Source organism: Colossoma macropomum, unplaced genomic scaffold, assembly GCF_904425465.1.
Source record: "Colossoma macropomum unplaced genomic scaffold, Colossoma_macropomum, whole genome shotgun sequence".
Taxonomy (NCBI): Eukaryota; Metazoa; Chordata; class Actinopteri; order Characiformes; family Serrasalmidae; genus Colossoma; species Colossoma macropomum.
Window position 1 is genome coordinate 22,944,652 of NW_023494809.1, and position 7,628 is coordinate 22,952,279.

The window sequence follows — 7,628 nt, forward strand, 5'->3', positions numbered from 1 at the left end:
TTTGAAAGTATGTGACAGTAAATACACATCTCTCTACAGAGAATGCTATTTTTAATGCAGTTACTGTGTCTTTGCTGAATTGAACATATTGGAAAAAATAAAACATACTTTGTGGCCTTTTGTGTCACTTTTTAGAAAATGCACTAAAATTTGCAGAGAAATGGCAAATTTAATTTGTAGAAAATCAACAAAACGTATCATTTGACCAGGGGTATGTTAACTTTTGTGTATGACTGTAATTAGTCCTGTTTAATTGGAATTAAGTAGAGTGCAGCTTGTGAAATATTAAAAATAACTGTATTCATATATTTCGATAGTTTTTAAATTGGGCATTTCTGGTTTCTTTTTCTTTTTTTTTGTTTCAACTAATCAAAAAATATCATAAAGCATATTATCATTTTAAAAAAGTTTTGTTTTTTTTTAAGTGAGTATTTTGTGATTATTTTTGCCATATTGCCTACCCCAAGTGCCCTGTACCCAAATGAAATTCCTGAAGGGAGACGGTGTAATGAAGTTTTTTCCCTTCTCTTGTACTCAGTGGAGTTCACTACACATTAAGAGATGGAGGTCACGCCGTTTAATCTGTGCAGGGAACACTTTTAATTTCACATCATATCCTGTTTTTGACATGTTATTTAGTTGTAATCTGGCTTTATCCAGATGCTGTGGATTATCTCTCAAAGTGTCAACTAATCTCAAGTGCCTTTGTGCAGGTATTTCTCTGAGCTCCTCCCCTGCCAGAGATAATACATATATAATGGATTATTCAAAGAAATGCCCTAATTTGCCAGATTTATCTGCAATATTGCAGTACAGTATTTTTATTATTGTTTATAACAAGTAAGCTATTTCATCATCAGTCATTTAAACTTGTTTATGTTTAGATCATGGCAACATTAGCAATGTTTGAAAAATGATATTTAGCTTTGTTAATTAAGCAAACTTTCATTAACAATGTTATATTTAGATCACGGCAAAATTAGTGATGTTTGAGAAAAGGTTTTATCGCCCGACACTGTTTTCCCACATGGCTCGTTTTCTGAATTCAGGCCCGAGCAAGTTGTTGTTCCTGTTATTCTTCCCTAAAGTATACATTTCCCCTGTTCAGTGCGAGAGTCTCCCATATTCTGTGACTGGATGGGCTTTGACCTTTGTGAGAACAATAGCAAAAGGCCTTTCAGTCCGGTCTCCTCCTGACGCTGTGAAAACTCCCTTTCTGTCTTTCCGTGGTTGTTTGCTGACATTTTAGACCCAGCGTCCCATCCCAGTAGCTCGGCATGTATCCTGTGCAGTGTGTCTTGGCTGATTGTTCTATTGTTTGGCCTCAGAGTGAGAAAAGGCATCTGAAGTTAATCCCCCGAGTAGCACCGAAGAGGGTTCTGCAGCCACGGGCTCTGTTTGTCTGACCAGCGAGGGATGTTTGGACACCTGTACTTGTAAACGGCACTCTAAACAGATAGTCCAGTGTGAGCTGCAGATGCTGGCAGATCATTCTGAAGTTTTACACTGGATGGAAGGTATTGCAGTGAAATCAGGCTGGGAGCTGTTTCTTTTCATTTGAATGTGCTCCTGTGATGTAGTTGGGCTGTTGATAAGCAGGGCTAATATATTAAGACACATTTTGGCACTTTCTGTTTGTTGTCTTGCGTAGTGACATCACAATACAGTGTCCCAAAGAGAAATAGGGCCTTGTGCATTGTTTTTTTCTTCGAAAGAAGCAATCAATATGGCATTCCCCCCACATGTTCCCACAGAGAAACAGATAATTAGCTTGTGTATATCGAATGCTCATCATAGTCTAATGATAGTGCTTATACAGTCAACAGAAGTGATGCAAGGCCTGGCCTGTGTGTCATGTATGTTAATGTCTATTGACATATTGCTGATATTTTCTGTCACCGTTTGTTAGGTCAGGGGTGGTAAACTAAATGAAAAGTGATTGCATTGGCTTTTTTTTTCCTCTTGCCATTGAAATCCCATGTGTGGAATACTAATTCTTGCATTTAGCTCCCTGAACTCAGGCCTTTCATTTAAACAGATCCCGCTCTAATTAAATTCTGCACGTGGGAATGTATCATTCCTGCCTAATCCCTAATTCACTGTCCCAAACATTGTATTATCCAGAGAAAATCCATTAGCTGCAGGCTATGTAAAAGCAGATTTCTTCTCTAAGGCCGCCCTAGCGTGACTCTCCAAACCACCAGCAGTAAAACAATGCCACACGTTGTCATTCAGGAAAAGTGCATGCGCAGCAATTGTGGTCATTTTCTAAAACTAATTTCAGAAAGTGAGAAGTGGATGAACAGAAATGTGTTTAAAGCATGTGCTATATATTAATATTGACAAATTCAATTATGCAAACTGTGCAGAATAACTTGTATTCAAATAAGAATGAGCTGTTATCAGTGATGGTCAGTCTTGATGTCCTCTACATACAGTGGAATGCAAATGTTTGAACACTCCTGGTCAAATTACATGTTTTGTGGTGATGCTTTATTGTGAGTGGTCCTTTTTAGATGAAACAAAAACATTTGAGGGTTAGGATTAGGTTTGGGATTAGGGTTAGGATTAGGGTCAGCGTCATGTATAGGGAACAAATTTAAACATGAATTTTTTCTGCAACTTTTTGTGCACCATTTCTATTTATTTGATGAGTTTAACATATTAGAAATAAATAAACCATAAAATATAAATAAATAAAGTGTCCCATAACTTTTGCACAGGCCCCATTTTTTTCCACGTTTTCCAAGTACGTTAAATTCAGCCAATAGTAATTGTTGTGCATTAAAATGTGAAGTGTGTTCACTTATTTTCACTAAAATTCACAAAATCAGCACGTCTTTTGTCCGGGGCGCCCAAACTTTTGCATACGACTGTATATGACATCACCAACTCACTGATGCCAACAAACGTCCTTCCAAAGCTCAAGCCTTGAAAAACGACGTGCAGCTTCACCTTTGCTTTGTCTTCAAAAAGTGTTCGTATCATCTGAGAAGCTGCGATTGAAGACCTGTTTTGCAGAAATGCACCGACCTCATTTTAATCTGTTCCCTCTTTTCCAAACCACGTTGTATTTGCTCCAGTCTCACCACCAATCATACGAGCTATTTTGGATTCTAGTGTTTGATTCATAAACTCGCTCTGTTCCAAACACCTGTGCTTCATTTACCAGAATGCACCTGAGCACAAATAACTACTCTTTATTTATGACCGTGTCTGTTTAGAAATGGCTTTATTTATAGGATTTATAGGATGATTGTGGATGTGGTTTAGTGGAGGAGTATGTGAAGCTGAATATGCACCAATAGGAATATCTGGTAATTAGTTAGAGTAATTATTACTCTTTAATAAGTCATTAGTAAGTGCATTGCTATGTGTATGATTAGTAATAAGTTAACATATTGTTTGAAATATCCATCTACAGCACTGTGCAAAATAGACCACAGGTCATTAAGCACAAGGTATTCATTTATTAGTGCCTGGATGAAAAAACAAAAACATATATTTAACAGAAAATTACACAGAAGCCTCAACAACTAAATATAATATTTATTATATCAGATTTTTCAGCATTTAGTGTGTCACTCTTTATCTTTATTACAGCTTCTATTCTTTTCAATAGACTCACTTTCAGTTTGCATTTTCTGCATCTCAGATTCCAAGTGATCCATTCAATAACACTGAGGTCTGGACTCTGCGGTGGTCAGTCCATTGTTCTGAGAACAGCAGCAGCTTCTTTGTTTTGCAAATGTTCTTTCTCGTCTATTTCCTTTTCCAAGTAAGAGCTTCTTGACAGTGACACATCCTTTCAGACCCATAGCACTGAATTGTCTTCTCAGTTATTCTGAAGGGGACAGTTTTGGTGTGTCTGTCAAGTCTTGCTTGGTTGTTAGGATTATATAAATATAATAAAATAAATATACCCATAAATATATCTATAAATAAATGAAATACAATGCAATACAAAGGTTAAAAAGGTGGTCTCTGACCTTTGCGCAGTGGTCTTAATCTAAGACCATCAAATCATATCAGCGTGGGCTTTTTTAATGATACAATACTAATTGTGGAAAATCTCATTAAATCGCTTCACAATGGAAGCGTCACATGGCGAACAGCTGAGACTATGAAAGGGTAAAGAAGAAGGACTGAGAGAAAAAAAATATGCACACACACACACTCACACACACACACTCACACACACTCACACACACACACACACACACTCACACACACACACTCACACACACACTCACACACACACACACACACACACACACATATATATGTATACATGCACCTGATATCTGAGGAATTATTGCATTGTGTGAGCAAGACACACTCATAATATTGCCAATATCCACTGTAGGCTACATAGTCAACAAACACAAGTATCTGAGGAATGAAAGCTGGGGGAAAATCAAAATAAGCCACAGTGCTACACCACCGAAACAAATGCAGAGGGGGAAAAAAACGGATGCTGTTTCTCCTCCGCTGGGACTTCCCAGTCAGATTGTTCTGTTATGTTTTCCAATATGTTCAGAAAACCACACATCCCAGATGGTTCAGGATGAAGGTTGGAAGATACTATTGCTTAAGACAGATAGAACCGGTTCTATGATGCCATCGCTCACACAGAAACATCTTATTTCCATCCTCCATACAGACAATCCAGCGCTGATGTTTAATGCGTTTTAGCCGAGGCCATGCATTAAAGATGCACAGCCGAGTGTTCTGCACCTGCACTCTCCGCTGCGCCTGTAAGGCACTGCTTTGTTTTGCAGATTTTACATTACAGAGTGTTTTTATAGGTATATGTTTTCATATATGTGTGCTGTGTATGAAGATCAGAGATGGCACAGTGCCACATTTTCTTCCTGCAACTAAAACCTTGAATATCGGTGCTCTCTTTTGTTTTTGTGGAGTTTTTTTTCTGTAAAAAGAGTGTTAAGCACAGATTATTGTAACATTCAAAAGACCAAATTCATGTTTTGCCATAATCTTTCATCAAAGTGTAATAAATTTTGTCCATCTATAATCATTTTCAAATTTTTGATTATGCCATCAAACAGGTGGGAAAAGTAATATTAACCAATAATGTCATGTTTCACCTCCCACTCTCAGCACCCTCATCTATCATCAAGAGAAAGTGCTCAGCTAACTCAGAGACCACCCCTCCCACCCCCACCCAAGGTACAGTGTTTTACTCAGAAATGCAGTACTGTGCAAAAGTCAGAGACCACCCTTTACCTTCATTTATTCATTTTCAGTGAATGGCCTTCCAATGAGTGTCCGTTATGTACAAGCTGTTAATTTTTCAGATTCAGGGAAGATACAAGAAAACATTTAACAGAAAATTACACAGAAACCTCAGCAATTAAACATAATATTAAACTGTTCAGTATTTGGTGTGTCCACCCTTTACTTTCATTATAGCTTCCACTCTTTTCAGGAGACTTACTTTCAGTTTTACACACTGCAGGGATGTTTTCCATACCTTTAAAGTTCAGTCTTAGAACTTGGTTGAATGTTCTGCTTCTCACATTCACAAATCACAAATAATCCTAATAACTAATTTAGATTTGTCTGCCCATCAAAGCTTACTCCAATGTCCAGTTTTGGTCTTGTTCTCTTTGTTAGTAAGGCCTTCTTGGCAGTTACACATCCTTTCAGACCCATAGAGCTGAGTTGTCTTCTCACAGTGAAAGGATGGACAGAAACTCCTGTGGATGTTTTCAGATCTGAAGCAGCTTGATTTTCTCCTCTCTCTCGAAGATGAAAGCTTAATGTTTATGAAGGGGCAGTTTGGGTGGTCTATCAGCTCTTGCACGGTTGTTGTAATTAATGGCCATTTTGACTGAAAAAAATGAAATAAATGAAGGTCTCTGACTGTGTCATGGTGTAGAATATGAAGTATGTAGATTCCATTTCACATCAACTTTAAGCTACATGTGACCACTGTTGTTACTGCATGACCTACTTGGCTACACTTTATGTTGGGCTACAAACATTTGTGTAATATTTCAGGCTAGATTTGTTACAGAATAGGATCAATTCCAGTGCTCTGCTGATGTGAGTCTAACACTGTATATTATACTGATACTGAGTATCAGATTGGTGCTGTTTCTAACAGAGATCCTGTATTTATTCAGAAAATTCACTGCATGTCTAGGAGTGGCTGGTTTTCCCTGAACACATGAGGGTTTTTTTTATATGCACCAGCAACAATCCTTGCAGTGGCTTAAGAGTAATTTCTGATGCAGTGCTCTAAGAACGGCTGTGTGGTTGTGCGCATGTGGGCTGTGTGTGTTTCTTAATGATGACTGAACACAGAGGTTGTGGGGGGCACATTCTTTTTTTTGCAGACTGAAATAGCAGCTGGTTTTGTCACAGGATCCATCTGAGACACGTTTGAATTGGATTCATTCGGCGGACGGAGACGCACATGTGAGATGCTCCAATGAGCCTCCATTTTTCCACAGCAGATGAGTGAGGCGGAACTTTATTGAGAATGTTGCTTAAAAGGCTGAGCCTGTCCTTGTGACACTGGTAAGAGAGACAGGAATGAATCTGAAAAGCACGGCAGAGGAGTGAATGATGTTTTCGGAAAATAGATTTGATTGGAGGTTTTTTTGCCAAAAAAAATGCATATAATAATAATAATAATAATAATAATAATAATAATATCAATAATAATAATATCTGTTTATAGAGCACATTTCATACTGGAACTGCTTTCCTGACAGGTGATAAAGCTTAACCGTAATAGAAGAAATGATGAGTGTTAATTTAAAAACATGTAAGACAATAACGCTGATCAGATTAAAATGATAAATACCAAAAGACAGAATTTTAATGAAATGCTAATGAAGTACATTTTCAAATCTACTATCTCCTACTGCCCTGTGATGGACTGTCGACCTGTCCAGAGTGTTTCCTACCTTCTGGATAGACTCCAGAACCCTTCACGACCCAGGAGGATAAGCGGCTTAGAAAATGTGTGTGTTTTACCTACTATTATTATTTCAAATGACAGTAGTAGATAATTCACTCACATTCTTGGAAGAGATGTCCTTCACCAAGTTTTGACTAGGTTCTCTTTGAAGTGCTCAGGGAAGAGGATCTGAAACATAACCAATGTTACAAAAACATTCAATGCAATTACACATTTCCACCAGAGAGGTCCCCAAATCCCCAAATCTTACAATAGAGAACTCAAGGTTGTGTGTTATCGCGATTAATATCATGGCTGTGATTTGGTCGCAGGTATGAGCTGAAGGTGGGCACCACAGATTGCTGCAGCCATGGCGTTATTTGCGACAACATATGACCTTGAGTGTTTTTATTGCTTTGATTCAAAAGTTCTGCAAAATAAAGAAAAAAGTAAAGCAAAGAAGCCTTGAATGTTGTATCAGATTGTATCAAATTCTTGCACTCAGCTTGATTGTCTGATAAAATGGAATTCAGTTCCACAGTTTAGAAGCAGAATAACTGAATGAGTCTCTCCAGGTTTTCTGTATTTTACAGAAGGTGTTTGCAGAAGGCCACTATCTGCAGATCTAACACTCTGTAATGTAAGCAGTGCTTTAAGGTCATTTAGTGCCTTAAAAACTAGGAGCAGAATTTTAAAA